The sequence below is a fragment of the Sus scrofa genome, chromosome 3 (genome assembly GCF_054392235.1).
Source record: "Sus scrofa isolate SSC_HxYL_T2T_F1_AM1 chromosome 3, Sscrofa_HxYL_maternal_Yorkshire_Landrace_v2.0, whole genome shotgun sequence".
NCBI classification, from domain to species: domain Eukaryota; kingdom Metazoa; phylum Chordata; class Mammalia; order Artiodactyla; family Suidae; genus Sus; species Sus scrofa.
This window is the reverse complement of record NC_139385.1, coordinates 91,874,227-91,892,805: the sequence shown is the minus strand read 5'-3', so window position 1 is coordinate 91,892,805 and position 18,579 is coordinate 91,874,227. Positions and strand designations below refer to the sequence as shown.

General features: G+C 46.4%; 1 protein-coding gene and 1 long non-coding RNA gene across 2 annotated transcripts in view; one reads left to right on the top strand and one right to left on the bottom strand.

Moving 5' to 3' along the window:
- The window catches only part of LOC146404771 (uncharacterized), a 1,009,186-nt gene that overhangs the window by 985,587 nt on the left and 5,020 nt on the right, over positions 1–18,579 (bottom strand). The gene's annotated exons all lie outside the window — the stretch shown is intronic.
- B3GNT2 (UDP-GlcNAc:betaGal beta-1,3-N-acetylglucosaminyltransferase 2) overlaps positions 13,171–18,579 on the top strand; it is a 32,624-nt gene continuing 27,215 nt past the window's right edge. The window contains exon 1 of the mRNA XM_003125112.6: positions 13,171–13,414. The gene's annotated coding sequence lies outside the window, so the exon portion shown is untranslated. The remainder of the gene's footprint in view (positions 13,415–18,579) is intronic.

The window sequence follows — 18,579 nt, the reverse complement described above, 5'->3', positions numbered from 1 at the left end:
TTGTGTTACCCAGCCCTACTGCCCTTCCAGGGAGTTAAGGAGCGACTCTCCATGCCAGTGAGCAAGCTCATCTCACTTCTTAGTCATCTTCATGCTCTTTCTCTGTGTGCTTTCTGCTGCCTTCTCAGCCTTTTATCCCAAATGAGACCTCACAAAAGCAGGTTTGCCCCTCTGATCTATGGCTTTCAATGACACAGTCGATTAATTAACAAGTCTTTATTGGGTACCTACAAAGAACAAAGCATCGTTCAGCAATCTTAAAAAGAAAAAATAGGAAAATAGGTTTAAGAGTGGTGTTCTTTGGCCTCCTGGAAGACGAGATGTCTGAGGCTGCAAATCCCTTTGCTGCCTTTCAGGCCACCACTGGCCTCGATGGAGCTGCCAACACTGATAACCACCCACTACACTGAAACATCTCTTCCCTGGGCTGCTGCATCTCCACACGCTTTTTCTTCCTTCTGCTATCAAACTTAGTTTTGTAACTCGAAAGCCAATACTTGAGAGACAAGCAGTGGTTGCGAAAGGAAAGATGCTTTATTCAGGAGGCTGGCAACCTGAGGAGAAGGCAGACTCATGTCCCAGAACAAACTCTGAAGACTCTGCTCGGCCGTGAAAGTTTTTAAAGGGAAAAGGGGAAACTTAGTCGCAGTTAATCATTTGGGGGTGGGGGAGCCGGGTCAGTTATCTTTCACTGCGCAGACTTGCTGACTCCTCATGATCTTTCTTTAGCTGCTATCTTGTTCACAAAGTTTGCTCACATGAGTATTGAAGGGGAAGCTGGGGAAAAGATCTAGTCATCCATTAATTGCTTATTCTTCATTTCCACTTCTTATTTCAGAAAAGTATCTACATGTTAGGCACTGTATGATCAGGAACTTGCAAAAGCTATTCAATTAGTGAAGCATGGGGCATGCAGTACAGGGGTTAGGTTAAATATTGCCTAGTGATCTCACATCTGTAATTAAGTTGTTAAAGTTTGAGGGAAACAGACATGTGCAAATAGGAGAGGGGACAAAGAGCTGCTTACACTTCCTCTCTCACTTCCTGGCTTCCTGATCCTCCCTCAGGCCCATTCACTAAATTTGGTCCTCTGCCCTCTTCTCAGTCTCTTTTCATTCCCTGGACCTTTCAGCATACCCATGATTTCAGTTATCATCTATATGCTGATCATTCCCTCAATATATATCTCTGTTCAGACATATTAATGTGCCTGGAGAAGCATCTGTGATCAAACACATTAACATATTTATAAGGAAATATGGGATAAGTGAACAGTAACTCCCTCTCTCCCCTCACCAATACATTCCAGTCGAATTTTGCTGCCAAGTCAGTTTTGTGCCACTATGAAAAAACCTTTCATTTTCCAGAGTTCTATGGACTTCAGAATCTTAGAGAAGCATATGGACCAAGATGAGGAGAGGTGGCCTTTGTTAGTCCAGAAAGGGAAAAAGGATAAAGAAAACTGTTCTGCATTTTCCTTTCCTCAGAACAATGAATATCCACAAGACTTGAGGTCTCTCCTGCTGGAATGAGGGTGACCAGAAGCTTATGGTTTTTCTCATCAACAGTAATAATAATAAAATAAGTTACCATGTCTGGCTGCCTACTAAAATAGTGGCATTATCAGATTCAAGTCCCTCGCTCTACCTAGAATTTCTCACTTATCTGAAATGCTTGGGGTTTCTGTAACACCTAGTCTCTATACTTCCTGAGTATGCACAGAAACATTTAATTTGGGGGCCTTTAACTAGATATGTAACAATTAACAAAGTAAATTTCCCAGGTCTTTTCCATGACAGCTATTTTCATACCCTAGCTTAATGCTTTCCTGTGGGTTGGCCCTACAGCCAGATTAGTAACAGACCTAGAGAATGTCCAAGAGGCTAAGGGTTGAGGGTGAGGGGACAGGGTGGCTTGGAGAGATGGGGTAAGATGTTATGTTAATATTTTCAGGAGTTCCCATTGTGGTGCAGTGGTCAACAAATCCGACTAGGAACCATGAGGTTTCAGGTTCAATCCTGGCCTCGCTCAGTGGGTTAAGGATCCAGTGTTGCCATGAGCTGTGGTGTAGGTCGCAGACACGGCTCGGATCCTGCGTTGCTGTGGCTTTGGCGTAGGCTGGTGGCTACAGCTCCAATTAGACCCCTAGACTGGGAATCTCCATGCGCCACGGAAGCGGCCCTAGATAAGACAAAAAAAAAAAAAAAAATTTTTTTTTTTTTTTCAGTGAGAGAGAAAAAAATTCATGCCAACATCCCTACTCCCACCCCACCCCTCCTTTTTGTTTTATAAAGCCTTTCTTTGTGCAAATCTCAATTTTTGGATTAGACCCTTGTTGACCATGTCTGCTTAAGTCCTAGATAAAGGCTTATTTGTTTGACCTGTCATATCCATAATTGGTCTAGCTGCTCGTTTTGATTTTCCCATTGTGTAGACCATGCTAGGAAGCTTGGCAGGAAGGGCACTATGGAAATGTGGAACTGAACAGCTTAGTGTGTGTAATTTGGGACGTTCAACAGATGCCAGGGCTTAGCAGGCTCCCGGCTTGTTCAAGACTATTCCTGTGGATTTTCATTCTTGTGGGCATCACGCTCCTTAAGTCTGAGGGCTTGGGTCCCATCCAAACTTAGTCTACATAGCCATCTCCCCAGCTGTCCCAGTCCTTTTTCCCCCCTTTTTTTCTCTTTTCTGGCTGTGCCTGTGGCATACAGAATTTCCAGGGCCAGGGATCAAGAATGGTAGCTGACATTGGAAGCTCTTCTGCCACCTCTTCCTAAGGAAGTGGAAGAGTAATGAGATAATTGGGTCCTAGAGATGGTCCTGGTAAGGGCTGAATGTTTTCTCTGGACATGACTGGGATCTCCTGGTTGGTTTCTAGGAGACCTGAGGAACTGCCCATGCAACATACAGCCCTCCTATAGTGGATGACATGTTGAGCCATCCATCTCTCCCCTCCAAGACTGAAGCACTCCTTTCCCCATCTCCTGGGAGGGGTGGCAGCAAATCGTCAGCCGAGTTCCTCTCTGAGATTTTTCATCTGCTGAAAAGAGTCACCTTGCCCACGGTAATATTCCCTTCCCAAGGGCATCCCACATCTAATGTATGGTTGATGCAGGAGTGAAAAGGCCCAGCCCTCTTACCCCAGTTTGGGACAATTCTGAGCCACCCCAGCACTGGAGCTTTCTGAAAGATCAGCTAAGGTTTTTATTATGATTTAATTAGAGCTTGATTTCTCCTTCTGTCCATTCCTGCTTATTTCACTTCCCTCTGGGCATTGCCTGCCTGATAAACTTCCTATTTGCAGGGCCAAGGAAACTCTACTTATAACACCCCCTTTGCCCTGGGTGGTGGCACTAACTGTGTTTGGGGGTCCATACCTTCTTTGTGTGCGGACTCAAGGGTAAACCATAATTTGCCTAAACTAGTCGGGTGGTTCCATTCACTTAGCTAGTGATTGGTTTAGGAAAGGCCATGTGACTGCATTTCAGCCAATGAAATGGAAAGAGGAAGCTCATAGGACAGTTTTCATGAACCATCAAAAGTGACAAGTGGAAGACGAGTCCCTTTTCTGGTGGACGTTGGCTTGGAGTGAGATGCCTGTGGAAAGGAAGAAAATGGGAAGAAGGCGGAGCCAAGAGAATAGCAGAGAAATCAAACTAAGCAGGGGCAACCTTGCCCATGACCTTGTTGTTATCGGTGATAAATTCCCTTTGATAGCACAAAGGGATTTGTCACACAGTACTTGATGATAGAGTTGGATCTACAATCTGGTTTTTGTTCCAGTTCTAATCGCGCATTCCATTCTCCTGCCCTTTGGGGGCCTCTACTTTTTGAAATGTTTGTCAGAATTCTTTCTTGCTGAGGCGTTCCTGTCACGGCTCAGTGGTTAATGAATCCGACCAGGAACCATGAGGTTGTGGGTTCGATCCCTGGCCTTGCTCAGTGGGTTAAGGATCCGTCGTTGCTGTGAGCTGTGGTGTAGGTTGCAGAGGTGGCTCGGATCCCACGTTGCTGTGGCTCTGGCGTAGGCTTGGCAGCTACAGCTCTGATTCGACCCCTAGCCTGGGAACCTCCATATGCCAAGGGAGCGGCCCCAGAAAAGGCAAAAAGACCAAAAAAAAAAAAAAAAAAAGAATTCTCCCTTGTTGAAAGTTTCTTGATGACCCAAACTCTGTTTTTTCACTTATGATGACCATTAATTTGACTTTGGTTGATCAATTAAACTCTCATTCCTTTTCTTATGTTATTAAGGGCACAAAGTTTATGCGTAATAATGGGCATGCACAGCTGAAGGTGGAGGAAGAGTGACTTCTTTCTGTTTTGTTTTTTAGGGCTGCGCCTGTGGCATATGGAGATTCCCAGGCTAGGGGTTGAATTGAGCTGCAGCTGCTGGCCTATACCACAGCCACAGCCACGTGGGATCCAAGCCACATCTGTGACCCACACCACAGCTCACGACAACACCAGATCCTTAACCCACTGAGCGAGGCCAGGGATTGAACTCGAGAAACTTCATGGTTCCTATTCGGATTCATTTCCACTGGAACTCCACAACTAGGACTCTGAGAGTGACTTCTAAAGGAGGCTGATTTTAGAGAACCATATCCTGGGATGGCTTTAGATGAGAAAAGAAGGAAATTGTGATGGAAAGCCTTTCAAATTGTAGAAGAACAAGGGTAATGTTTGGCCCAGAATAGGATATTCATTTTTAGAAAAGTGCATCCTCTCCTATCTGTAGTGTGTTCTTATAGTCAGTTCATAGCTTCCCCATAGTTGGCTGCTGGAGAAACTGCCCACCACAGTAGTGGGACTGGGTGGGGAGCCCCTTTCTTTCTCCCACTTGTCTGTATTCCCCTCTCCCTAAACACTGCTGCTTCCTTTTTTTTTTTTTTTTTTTTTTTTTTTCCTGCTAGTTGAGGTCTAACTTACAAGCAATAAAGTGCACAAATCCAAAGTGTATAGTGTGATGAGTTTTTGGCAAAGGTATGCTCTCATGTAATCATCATCATCATTCCAATCCACAGATGGAACATTTTATCTCAGAAAGTTCCCTCATGCCTCTTTCCAGTTAATTCTCTCATTATCCGCAAGACATCTAGTGTTTTGATTTCTATCACCATAGATTAGTTTTTACATCTCCTTGGACTTCAAATATTCTTTTGTGTGTGATTTGTTTCATTCGACATGTGTTGGAATTCACCCACATTGTTACATGTATCCTGCTTCCCTTTGAAGACTATCCATGGGGTCTGCTGCCCTTGGATTTCTCTGTACTGTTTAAGGAGGAGGCCCTGCCCCTCCTGTTGGTGGTTTTACTGTGAGACAGTCTGCCACGTGAATTTCATTAAGTCACTGATTCCTGAAGATCAAGTAGGTGGCTCCTCTCAGGGACCACGAATTGATCTTTCCTTTCTACATGGTGACAATAATTGATGATGTCTGAACTCTTTGGAATGAGAAGAGGTAGCAGTTCCTCCTGTGGACTCCAAGGACAAAGGCTGATAATTCCCAGGCGTCTATGCCTAGACACCACATGTACTTCATCCTGATGAGCACTTAGTCCCACTTCTAAGGCCATGGGAGACATGAACATTTATTTAGTACCAGGTGTCTACAGGCACTTTGTCATAGGTGACCTCAATTTCCCTTCCTGGGAACTCTTAGAGGTAAGTATTACCATTCTCATGAGGACACACAGGGCTTGATCTGAGAGTAGGATTTGAACCTGGGTTTGTGGACTTCCACACCGTGATTTTTCACCAGCGGCAGCCAAAACTTAGGCTCCTGTGTCCATCTAAGGTGGCACATGCATACCTCCCGGTGACAAGCATACCCATGTCTGGATTGCTGATGGACTGGAGAGGACTCAAGGCCAGATGTACTTCCATTCTCTATGGAAGAGTTGGCAGGTGAACTAGAGTTGGCAGGTGAATCTTCATTTTTCAGAAATGTTCTCTATTCTTCTTAGCCAGGCAGCTTTGACCTTTGGTAAAGGCCAGCAGAGCTTTGTTGTGCCCCTTGGAAATCACTGTTTTGTAACAGTTGTGTTTACAACTGAGATGGCTTCCAGACCCGGGGAAGCTTTACAAAGGATGATGCCAGCAAAGAGGCATTAAGTTCTCTAATAGGCTTACGCCCTGATAATCGTATTAATGGCACTGTCTCATGCTTGATGCTGCAATTATGGGCCTCTCCTCTTGAATGTAATTTTGTAGTTTGATAATAACCGGAAATATGATTTTGCATTTCTCACAAGAGTTCCATTCTGCAAACAACATGATGACCCTAATAGAGATGACTGTTCATGTCCCTTCAAACTGCTGACCTTATACATCACTGCGATGTTATGTATGAGCTGGACTTTACTCACCTGGGAATTCTGAGTTTTTCCCCCATGAGAGCTCAGTGGGATATGGAACAAATCCCCAGGGAATCATGACCTTGGTTTCTAGCATCTGCAGCTGATAATAAGGTTTTGTGTTTTTCTGCTGTTGTAAAGTCAAAGTAACCTTGGAAGACAGGGTCTGCTTCAGGAGTCTGGTAATTTTTAACATGTGACTTAATTGTCTAACATTCAAGATATTATCTCTAGTGTCAGGTGTGTGGCCTCCAGAAAGCTACTTTTGGGGCCAAGTTTCCAAGGGATTTGGACTAGAATTCTAAAAATTCCACACTTTCCATCAGAAATTAATATTTTAGCTATTGACAGATGTCTGCTGTTGTTCATGGCCCCACTTGGAACTGATTAACAAACTAGCATATCACTGCTATCCTTTTGGAGAAAACCTCATCCACAGTATATATGGGATTTGGGGATTTCTGCTTCTGATGCTACCCTTGTGCGCTTGGCTCTGTGGCATGCTGGTGGAGGTATGGGGGAGGCCGGTGGTGAACCAGGGAGGGAGGTCCAGAATAGAGGCCCCAGCCAGGCCATGGGGGCTAGCTGCTGAGCAGGAAGGCGAAGGCCTTCATTCTGACTAAGGTCCAGAGGGCTGCAGGCACCGGCTTCCATGTAACCAAGGAGGTGGAAACCAGCTCTGGGTTGCAGGTCTTGGGCTCTTGAGGCCCGCTCTATAGGGCTTGTATCTGAATGGCAAGTTGTTGGGTGCTCTTGGACAATGAGGCAGAGATTGTAAAGAGCAAAGGAGGCAGGTGTGGGAGCTGGCTCAGGGCTTTCATTCTGTGGATGTGCAGGTGCCCTAGGCTGGCCAGGTACTTTGAGGCAGATGCAGAAGGAAGGGCATCCTTTTTGCTCAAAAGCCTGCAATCTGCCTGTGCAAAAATACCAGATGTATGCTGGCACCAAAAAGGGCTCAGGAAACTTGCTGGATCATCTTCTGCTCCTTCACTAGGAATTGGTGACGTGGGAGGCCCAGACATGAGAGGCCCAGGGCAAAGCATGTAGGTTTCATTGTGTAGCCCGGGCTGTCCAACTACCTGGGGGAGCACAGGCCTATGAGTGAGAGGGGGCAGGGCTATAGGAGTGACTACAGAAGCAGGGGCACCCAGAGAGAAATCTCAGCCTGGAAACTTTTGGTAGATCCATGGATCTACCAAAAGACTATCAGATTGACAGTCTTTGCAGCCATAAAAGAATGGGACATATTTGCAAATATTCAGCATAAGTGAGCGGTCTGGGCACCTTCCATCCCACCTTCTCCAGGAAGCCTTCCAGACTTTCCCAACTCTGGCTAATTATTCTCTTGTCTGAGCTCAGAGCTCTTATTGTCTGCACCTTACAATTTAACACTTAATCAGACAAGGCTGTGCATTCCTCTCTAATTGTCTTGGGTGTGTTTGTCCTGCCTCTGGGCAAGATTACAGCTTCCTCTGGAGCAGGGACTCACCATCTTTTGGGGAGTGCTCCTGGGAGAAATGTGGGTGTATGTGAGGGGCTTGTGAAAAGGGAAATCACTCACATTCCTACAGCGCTTTACAGTTTAGAAAGTGTTTTTACTTAAGTTAGCTCCTCTATTCCTTACAATTGCCAGGAGAGCAGCATGTGTTTTAGTCCCCATTTTACAGGCAATGAAACTGGGGCAGAAAAGGTCAACAGCTTGTCTGAGGAAGACAGAAGGTGAGTAGCAGAGGTGAGATAAACCTGGGATTCCTGTGTATGGCCAGTGCCCCTTTGGGGTTCATTCAGTGGAAGAAGAGGGGGAGGAGGAAGGGTGGTCTCCACATGCATTTTTTCCTGCTGGATACCTTGGGGAGGAGAAGGAAGTGAGGGGGATGTGGCCCTGGCTCACAGAGTTCCTGGATCAGGCTTCATAGAGAGGAATGGGGCAAAACCAATGGGCCACTCATTTCTGTATTCCTTGTCATTCCCTCAAGTGCCTCTATCCTGCCGTCATCCAACAGTGCTCTCTCCTTCCTGCTGGTTCCCATCTTCTGACCTCATGGTCACTCCTTCTTCCTCAATCTCTTAAGACTTTGCTCCTGGCTCCATGACCTTCACACCACAACTCTTGCCCACATCCTCGTAGATGGCTTCGTTATCCACACAGATGACTTATCCAATACCCTGCCTCTCAATCCTTTGATCTTATATTCTCCAGTGACTTTCTCCTCTTCACTCCCCCATCACATCTTGGCTTTGTCAAGGTCCTAACCTTCTCTACCTCCTGAGCCACAAACTTAAGCATCTAAATCTCTGACTCAATCCCTTCTCTTTCCAGCATGACTGAGCCCTGCCCCTTTGACCCTTCCAACCACTGATTTCTGTCCTTTCTCTCTGTTACTGCATCATGTCCATCCCACTTTTGCCAAGGTTCTCAATTCCTTGCTTAAGGGATTTGCTCCTCTGCCCTAGCAATTCTGTCATCTGAGCCTGCACCAGAGCAGACAGCTGAGCTCTGTTGGAAGCAATCACACAGGATGGTCAAAGGGCCACTTACTAGTTCAAGCCACCAACCCTAAGAGGGCTGCCATGCTGTCTTGCTATCCTGCCATATCTCTGGTCATCTCAACCTTCCCACCTTCTGCAATGACTGTGTCAAATCTTCTCTACTCTCTTTAAATCTCTCACCTGTCCTTGTCCCTCTCCCAGTCCCCTCCCCAGAGCAAGAGGAAGGCATCAGGTGGGGGGATTGAACGTTCTATACCAAACCTGCCTGGTTCATCAACGTCTAACCTCCTTCCTCCTGTTGTAATAGAGAAGGTGGCCTCCTGCATGAGGTAAGGCTTTCCACCCACTCTCTGGTTCCGTTATCTCCCATTATCACAGGAGCCTTCATTGTCCACTGTCCTTTCTCTGCCGTACCTTCTTCTTCCTCTTCTCTATACAGTTGTCCTTATCTGCATTTAAACACATTCAATTTATTCCACCCTAAAATAAATGTAAACTAAAATAAACCCTTTATTGGCAAAACATTCTTCTCCAGCTATTTCTCTCTCTGACCCTTCATAGTCAAACCCTTCAAGAGTTGCTGGTAGTCAGTACCTTTCTTCATCTCTCACTCACTTTTCAATCCACTCCAGTTTATCTCCCACCTTCTCACTCCACAGTCACTGCTCTGTAAAATTCCCAGTGACACCACGGTCACCCAATTCAGTGGATGCATTCAGGCCTCATTTCCCCATTTCTCAGCCACTTTGAGTGTTGTTGGCTACTGCCTCCTATGACACATTCTTTGCCGGGGCTCTAGACTCCACTTCCCCAATCTCCTACTTTTTTTCCTGCCTCTTTGGCTGTTCCTCCACTTTCTCTGCCCATTTGCTTCCGTCTAGCCTTAAGATAAGGGTTCCTAAAGCTCAGTCATAGGCCCTCTATACTCTCCTCAGAGGCCATCTCACTCTCATGACTTTCTTGCCACCTCTACACCAGCTACTTCAGTCCCAGCCTCTCTACAGAGCACCAGACCCTGCAGCCAACCACCTACACAACATAACATCTCCACGTGGACATCCTACAGGCGCCTCAAACCCACCCTGACCAAATGTGAACCTTGAGGAGGTTTTCTCAATCCCCCTTCCCTAAGGTTCCCCCAACTCAGAAAATGGTACCACCATCCATCTGTTTGAAGAAGCAGCGATCTGGGTGTTTTCCTTGATTCCTCCTTGGCTAAGTAATCCCCAGGTCTTGTTAGTATCTACATCTTTCCATTTGCTCCACTGCTTAAACAAACAGCCCTTTCACTTATATTATAGCAACAGCCTCCTGACTGTCCTTCCACTCCGCTCCTCCCCCTCCCTTATTCCTTCATCACATTGCAGTCAGAGGGATGGTGTGAAAATGGTATAGTAGGCCCTGCATGATCTAGTCTCTGCCTAGCTCTCCAAACTCCTCTTCAAAGCCACCCCTACCCTCACCCCCCTTTGCAGCCGGAACCAGCCAGGAACTCTGTTCCACTCTCATCTTTGCCTAAGTAAATCCTACTCACCCTTCAGAGTTCAACTCAGATGTCACCTCCCCTTGGACTCCCAGACAAATGGTCCCTCTTCCTTGCACTCCCTTTGGCCAGTATCACAATTGTCATTATACAATTGACAGTGCATTTAATTGTTAAGCTCCTCTCTCTCCAGCTAGACTGTGAGCTCCGAGAGGGAAAAGTGTGTCGGCTGTGTTCACCATGCTAGTGCTGAGCCCTGTGCCATGCACCTAGGAGGTGGTCGACACATCCTTTGTTAAATAAATGAATAATACATCTTTACCTACTGATGATGGGCCCAGGCCCCAACCCAAGAGCAAAACTACAGCCGAGTGGGCATTTAGCATTGAGTAACTGAGTGAAATAGTGGAATTTAGCATTGAGTAATTCCCCCGAAGACACAGTGTAACTGTTACAGATACACTCCCAGCTGCATTAATTAATGGCACTATGGAGAGAATGCCTTTATTTTTTAATTTCAGGGCCTGGGCAGTTTTTGGCAGCTGCAGAGGATAGAGCTTAATTTCCTTGTTGGTTGCCAGCTGACATTGTAGCAGCTCCTCTACTAAAAACCAGTTGGCTGGCAGGCCCTGAAAGTATGTCTGTGGCTACTAGGAATGCATTTAAAAGGAAGACACATATGTGTAGAAACAATCAGATTTTTCCTGATCTGATGGCGGGGAAAAAAAAAATCTTCAGATGTTAGTCTTGTCCCATCACAGCGTTTAAAGATCAGAAGAGTAGCCTAGAGATATTTTTATTTAAACCAAGGAACAGGGGTTCAGGATTAATTATTTTGACATGGAAAGACATAGGCTTCATTTGTTTATTAGCTTATACTTTCTGCAGCGTTCTTAAACAATTTCTAATATTTTTATTTATTTGAAGATGTTTTATTTGTTTTCTAAATTATGGAAGTTAATATAACTGGAAAAAAAATTCAAAGTCAATAAGGGTATAAAATTCATCTCCCTCAATCCCACATCTGGGATAATAGTGGTTAACAGCCTGTCTGTATCCTTCCAGAAGTTTTTCTTTGAAGATACAAAAATCCGACTGTTTCTTTGACTTTATGTCGCAATTTTAGGAGAATCATGTGCTCAACATAAAAGCAAAAAGGACTTAAGACTGCAAATCAAAACTTTCCCAGAAGTGACTCAGAATTTCTATTTCGGAGTTCCCGCTTTAGCTCAGTGGATTATGAGCCCCACTAGTATCCATGAGGACGCGGGTTCTATCTCTGGCCTGGCTCAGGGGGTTAAGAATCTGGCATAGCTGCAGCGGCTTGGATCCTGTGTTGCTGTGGCTGTGGTGTGGGCCAGCAGCTGCAACTCCAATTTGATCCCAGCCCTGGGAAGTTCCATATGCTGCTGGTGCGGCCCTAAAAAGAAAAAAAAAAAAAAAAAAAAAAAAAATAGAATTCCTGTTTCTAGAGGATGACACCCAGGTGGCTCCTTGCCTCTAGCAACAACCTGCCCCTCTTTCAATCTGAGCTTGGTTAAGAGTAAGGGCACGTGGTTGAGTAGGCTGAGCTCAAAGGTGCCTGAAATTACTACTTTAGCAATTCTTTCTCTTTCAGCTAATTCCACCTCAGAAGCCAGAAAAATGCAAATAATTAAGGGTGTGGTGCTCTTAATTCCTTAGTCTGATTATCTAGAGGGGATTGCTTTCTTTCTGGAGAGATAAAACCAAAAGAGGGGATGCTGTCAGGTGCGCCTCTTGGCCAGAGGCTTACCTCCAGGCAGTACGTAAGGGGGATAGAACTGATTGTGCTAGATCTTTCAAACCAGGGCAACCTCTCCATCCGGTTGCACCGGGCTCACCTGGGGCCCTCAAAGTTGTGTCAGCAGCATCTTGGGCTCACCTTAAAATGCAGTGCTCTGGCGAGCCCGCTGGGGGACTGGGATAGGAGGGCGCGTCAGTGGTCCCCAGAGTCCCATTGGGTGTGTGGGGGGTGTAGGCACCAATTCCCCATCCAGCCTGAGGGATGTATATCACAGCTCGGCCATTAAGGCTGCACCTAGGTATCCGGGCCGTGGTGTGGGTTCGAGGCCCAGTTTCTAGGCATGCTGCGTTTTTGGCGTCCTGAGACTTGCCAGGAACCTCAAGAAAACCATCTGTAAGACACCACAAAGAGAACTAAGACTCCCCTCTCCTCATGTACTGGGTGGCTTCATAAAGATCGGGTAACAGTTCAAAGTAGGCATCATTTGAATACCTAAGAGGTGGCAGCAGGTACTGGAGGGTCAGAGAGCAATGGTCAAGTTCCATTTTGGCCCCAGGAACCCCTACCTTCATCTTCCATGGTGGAACCCCAGGGTTTTGCTGGGGCACATTGGCACAAGCACTTGGGTGGTCGCAGTTCGGCCTAGAACCAGTCACAAACACTCTGGCCAGAAGAGGCCACTGGAGTCCTCACCAGGCCATGTGCTTAGTTTCCCAACGTCAAAGGTACTACAAGAAGGATTTAGGTTAGACTGGAGTTGGAAAATAGTTCTTTTGAGCTTCGAGCTGCCCTTTTTCCCACCGAGGGTCTAATTCTTAGGGTCCCTTTCCCCTAGTTTAATCCTTTGCTTCTCAGGTATGGGCATGGAGAGACCCTGGAACCAGGAGCAACATCAGCTTGGGCGGGTCCCAGGAGCCCCTGGCAGACAGGGAGAAGCTGCGCCTTCCCTAAACTTGGGTCTCTGGGCTGCGGGCCAGACTGGGCGGTAACATGAGGGGCGGTGCCCGGCCTGATTGGCGCATCGGGCAGGGGCGGGGCCGCGAGGACCAGGAGGGCCGGGAGTCCGGAGGCGGTGGAGACGCCACGAGCCGTGAGTGAGGCGCGGCAGAGGTGGCTGCAACAAGTGCCGGAACCGAGCCCGGGCCGAGCCGAGTCAGTCACCCCGTCGCCGACACCACCAGTCCGCCCTTCGCGGGCGCAACGCATGGAGCGAGAGCGGCGGCGGTCGCCGGGCTGAGCCGCGCGGAGCGGCCGGGACGTGGATGCAGCCGCGATCTCCCGCCCCCGCCCCGCTGAGCAGGAGCTGCTCCCGGACAAGGTAGGGCCGGGCGGGTCTACACTCCCGCAGCCTCCCTCCCACCTCCCAGGCTGGCTTCGCTCCCTCCTAGCTCTCTAGTTCCTGGCTCCCCCTTCACCGCCCCCCCCCCCCCCAATACAACCCAGTTCCTCGCCGGTTCCGGCTTCGTACCGACGCCCCAGCGGAGGAAACCGTCTCTAGGTGGCTTCTGCCGCATTTAGGTGTCCCCGTCCTCCCCCTCGGCCCCCCGCCACCTTCTTTGCCCTGAAGGAAGAGGATAACGAAACCCATGGTACCATGCCTTCTGAGCCTCTTGCTCCATTCCACACCCGCCCCGGGACCTAGGAATATCCCTCCCTCCCCACTGCACCCCAACTTCCGGGGGAGCCCGCGCGGGGGTGATGCAGGCGTTGGGAAGGGGAGTCTGAGGCTGGGCCTCCTCATTTGGGTTGTCCTGGCGTTTCGGGGAGGGGGCGGTGGTAGGTTTCGCACTTGCACCCCCGCACCCCACCCTCGCACTGCGCTGCCTCTGGTGCCGCATGGGGAGATCAGGTGTTTTGTGAGCCAAAGAGCTGCCGGCAGTCTCTCCCCACCCCCATCCGCCTGCCACTGCCACCTCTGGGTCCCTAAAGGCTGGTTTCTGTGAAACTTAGGGAGAGAACCTTTTGCTGTGACCTCTACAAAAATATTCCACGGCGCCCGCGTTGAATGATTAACCAGGCTGCTTGACCGAAACCTGGGGAGGGGGAAGGGTGGGTGCTTTGGGGAGCTCGTCGAGCCGGCCTCTGTAAAACACCTGGCGTGCAGGGTGGTCTTGGATCGGTGCGGACTCTTCCTGGCCTGCCGTGGGACGGCAGGCCGACCCTTCTGGAGGCAATGAAACCCAGTTACCTTAATTTCCAGGCCACAGTATTTTCCATTCAGGAAAGCCCCAGAATCCACTGTCTCCTATGAGAAGGGGAGAAGCAGCCTAGATAATCCCTACAAGTGTCAGAGCCTGAAACCTGGGTTGGCGAGGACACTCTCCTTAAAAAGTAAAGGTGGTATGCTTGTCTTTTCATCCCTGTCCCCCATGGCCTCCTGAACCTTCCTAACTTAGTAGTATGGTAATTTGGAACAATTATACCATATTCTCCTACCGCTCCCTTATTGGAGCCTTGCTGTAGATTTCAGATTGCAAAGCCAGTTGGTGAATATGGGCTTCTGCTTGTTATAACAAATCTTTCCGGTGTAATTTTTGCCTCGGGAGTTAATGGGATGGTTAAAGAGGTGGCTGACAGGGCCAGGACTGGGATGGTTAAAGAGGTGGCTGACAGGGCCAGGAGGAGACCCAGCTGAACCCAGCTCCGTGCTCGGGCTCCCGTCTTGAGCCCTCTCCTGGCCTCCGCCGTGTGGATCTGACAGCATACCTCCGGGGAGGATAGGTCTAGTGGTCACTTCTTCCCCCCTGTCCTAGTTCCCTCTTCTGCTTCTTTTGAATGGAGGTTATTCAGCCTGGTGGAATTTGGGAGTGTTAAAAGTCTGGGTACCCATAAACTGGATTAGATTTTAGGACCATGGACTGGCCGAAGCCGTATACTTGAGAACCTGTACTTAGAACTATACTTGAGAACCTTTCTCTGCTGCCAAGCCTTTGCACATGTCTTTATCTTATCTCCTGTTTGGAAGTACTTTCTCTGTTTGGAATACTGTTACCCTTGGGAAGCTGCCTGTAGCAGGGGCTCATGCCCTTCATTTTAATTTTTGTGCAGATGGCATGTGTGTGATGAACATGAACTTTCCGTAAGAGTTCCCACTTCCCACCTTCACTGTTCGGGTCTTGATTCTGCAGCATACTGCTCGGTGGCCTTGGACAAATTGTTTAGCATCCCTGCCTCTTTTTCCGTGTCTAGTTTTGGGGATGGTAGTGTCTGTTCCACAAGATTGTTTTTGAGGACAAATAGGAAACTTTTTGCCAAACTCCTAGTTTTGCATCATGGGAGTTAAGAATCACTTAATAAGTGGTGGTCATTGTGTAATCAATGTAGACGGTCCCCCAGGCACCAACTTCCTCTTACCAAAAACTGTAACCATGTTGATTGGTCTGACTGAGACTAAAATCAGCCAAATTTGGCAGCTGGTGGATAGCTTTTAAAATCCAGGGAATGAGGTAATCTTTTGAGAAAAATAAACATAATATGCTGGTAAAATTATGAATTGATTTTTTCCCCCCGGGTTTTTGATGGCAAGCTTAGTATATATATAGGTGACTTGTAGTTGTAAAGATTTCCTTGTTTTTTGAAGAAAACCACAATTTAGATTTCTCTAATTCTAAGATACTAAAATTCTACTAAAAATAGGAAAGTGGAACTGATTATTTGTGGTTGATTTTTCACAGTACTGTTTGTAAAAAAGTGTGGCTTTTTTTTTTTTTAAGTTACATTAGGAAATGAATGAGAATCTAAGAAAGTTAATCATTTTGCTTTACCTGATGCATTGTTGGTATAAAGCTAAGATATTTTGGATAGAAACGTCACCTTTCTCAGCTGATGCAAGGATAAGAGAAAAGGTAAATCCTGGAGTTACCGTTGTGGCACAGTGGAAACAAATCTGACTAGGAACCTTGAGGTTTTGGATTCGATCCCTGGCCTTGTTCAGTGGGTTAAGGATCTGGCATTGCTGTGAGGTGTGGTGTAGGTTGAAGATGCGGCTCGAATCTGGCTTTGCTGTGGCTGTAGGCCAGCAGGTATAGCTCCGATTGGACCCCTAGGCTGGGACCTGCATATGCCTCGGGTGCGCCCTTAAAAAAGAAAAAAAGGTAAGTTCTTTGTTTCTCAAACTTTGAAACAAGAGGAAAACTTTTCTTCCCTTCTAAATTCTTTGGCTGGTCTAATAATTAAATTGACATAAGACAGATGAGCAGATTAACATAAGGAGAAAAACATATTTAATTTCATGTGTGCAGGGTCCCTTAAAAATATGCGACTCCAAAGAAGTGACCAAAGCAGGCAGCTTTCATACCTTTTAGACAAGGAAACAAACGTGGGAAGAATTGAGGAGACAGAGGGGTTTGGAGTTAGGGTAACTAACTGGTGAAGAAGTGACAAGGTTGATTTGCACAGCCCTGTCTCTGGCGCTGAGGATGCCTTCTACCCTTCCGGTGCAGGGAGGATACCTTCAGTGGGAGATTTATTTTTTGCTTTCAGGGAGACAAGGGAGGGTCAGCGTGTCCTTGCACTGGCTGTTTTCTCAAGTAACTTTAATTCAAAATAATCGGTATGTTCAAAGTGACATGTTTTGGGATGGCCTGTCCTGCTCCCCTCACACCTTATAAGTTTTAGTTTTGACAAGGCAGGGTTTTTGTATTTTTTTTTTTTTTTTTTTTTTTTTTTTTAGGGCCACACCTGTGGCATATGGAGGTTCTCAGGCTAGGGGTCTAATCGGAGCTACAGCTGCCCGCCTACACCACAGCCACGCCAGATCAGCCACGTCTGTAACCTACACCACAGCTCATGGCAATGCTGAATCCTTAACCCACTGAGCAAGGCCAGGGATTGAACCTGCAACCTCATGGTTCCTAGTCAGACTCGTTAACCACTGAGCCACGACAGGAACTCCTTGTTTTCATTTTTAACTGTAATTTAAAAATGCTGAACCAGGGCTGTGAATGTTCTTAAAGCACATTCTGTTCTTGACGTACTGGGTCAGAGCTTTTTAATTCATTCTAACTTAATAGCAGCAATATTTGACTCTACTTAGGTTTTTGTTTTTTCTTTTTTGGCCAACCCTACAAGTTCCCCAGGGCCAGGGATCAGATCCAAGCTGCAGTTGTGATCAGCACCTCATCCTTTAACCTGATGTTCCCAGTTGGGGATCACACCTGTGTCCTGGTGCTGCAGAGATGCCACCTATCCCATTGGGCCACAAGGGGAACTCCCCCCCCCCCTTTTCTGACAGTTTTATTGGGCAGTTTTGTTAAAGACTTTAAAATGGAATAAATGCCAATGGTTACTTTTATAAACATGGAAATTCTTGCATCTGGGTTACTGTTTGGTTATGTAATTTATGCAGCATGTACAATAGTGGTGCATAAGTTACATATACTGAAAAATTCTCATAAAGCCCTTTTGGATTTATCTGCAAATACCCAGGAGAAGTTAAAATCATTTGGATCAGTTGCCTGGCATTTTTGGTGTGTACAGAATGTTAAAACATGAATTAAACTGGGCTCTGACAGTTTGGAAGTTGAGTTTCCTGGATTACATAATCACCAGTGCCCAGTAAAGACCATATACCCCACAGGTATGGATCCAGCTGTCCCTCCCCACTTCTCTCAAGGTGGGATAACTTGTAACTAGGTGCTTGCCAAATTTGTCTTCAAATTGTAGGATGGATAAATTCATCTCTCCAGAGAGGCAATTACCTTTGAATAAGAGGTATATGTGTGTGTGGGGTAAGGCTTTGAGCGAATTGATGTAATGATTTCATCATCACCAACTGATGATGAGGCTTTGCTAGTCTGAACAAAGCTTTGGTGGGAAGAACTTGCTACTCAATTGGTATTTTGTTATTAGGGCATATGCGCCTCAATTATTTTACTGCTGGAAAAAAATTGTTTATTTGTTACAACTCTGCATTGAGAGTTGTGGCTCCTACTATGAGTTTTTTGCACTTTGCGCATCAGCTCTGTCTTCTTGCCTGTCTTAATTTTTGTAGCAAGATTCAAACTTTTTTCGAGGGGCAGTGCTGTTGATAAAATCATAACATGTCTTGAAATATTTTGTGTAGTTTTACGTAGTTATTTCTATAGATAAGTCTTTAAGAATTTTTTTTATAGATTTTCTGTGCATCTGTGAACATTCCCTTAGAGCAAGTTTTAAAATTGTTTTTATTCTAATGTGGCTACAGATGGGAAATTCCCAAGTAGCAAGGAAATTGATACTTTCTACTTTTCATTCTGTGGCATTTAAAAATAGGTTTATTGTTCCGAAGGCTTCACTCTGATGTGATTAAGATGTACTGTGTTTACCAGAATGTTTTAAAAAACTGATTATCCAAGGGAATCAATTCTAGAGTGTGGCCGGTCTCTGTCAAGTGGTTGTATGGTGGTTTAGTGGTTAAAGAGAATGAACTTGGAGTCAATCAGAGGAGGATTTTTTTTTTTTTTTAACTTGAGGTGTGGCATAGAGTAAACTGCGTAAAGTACA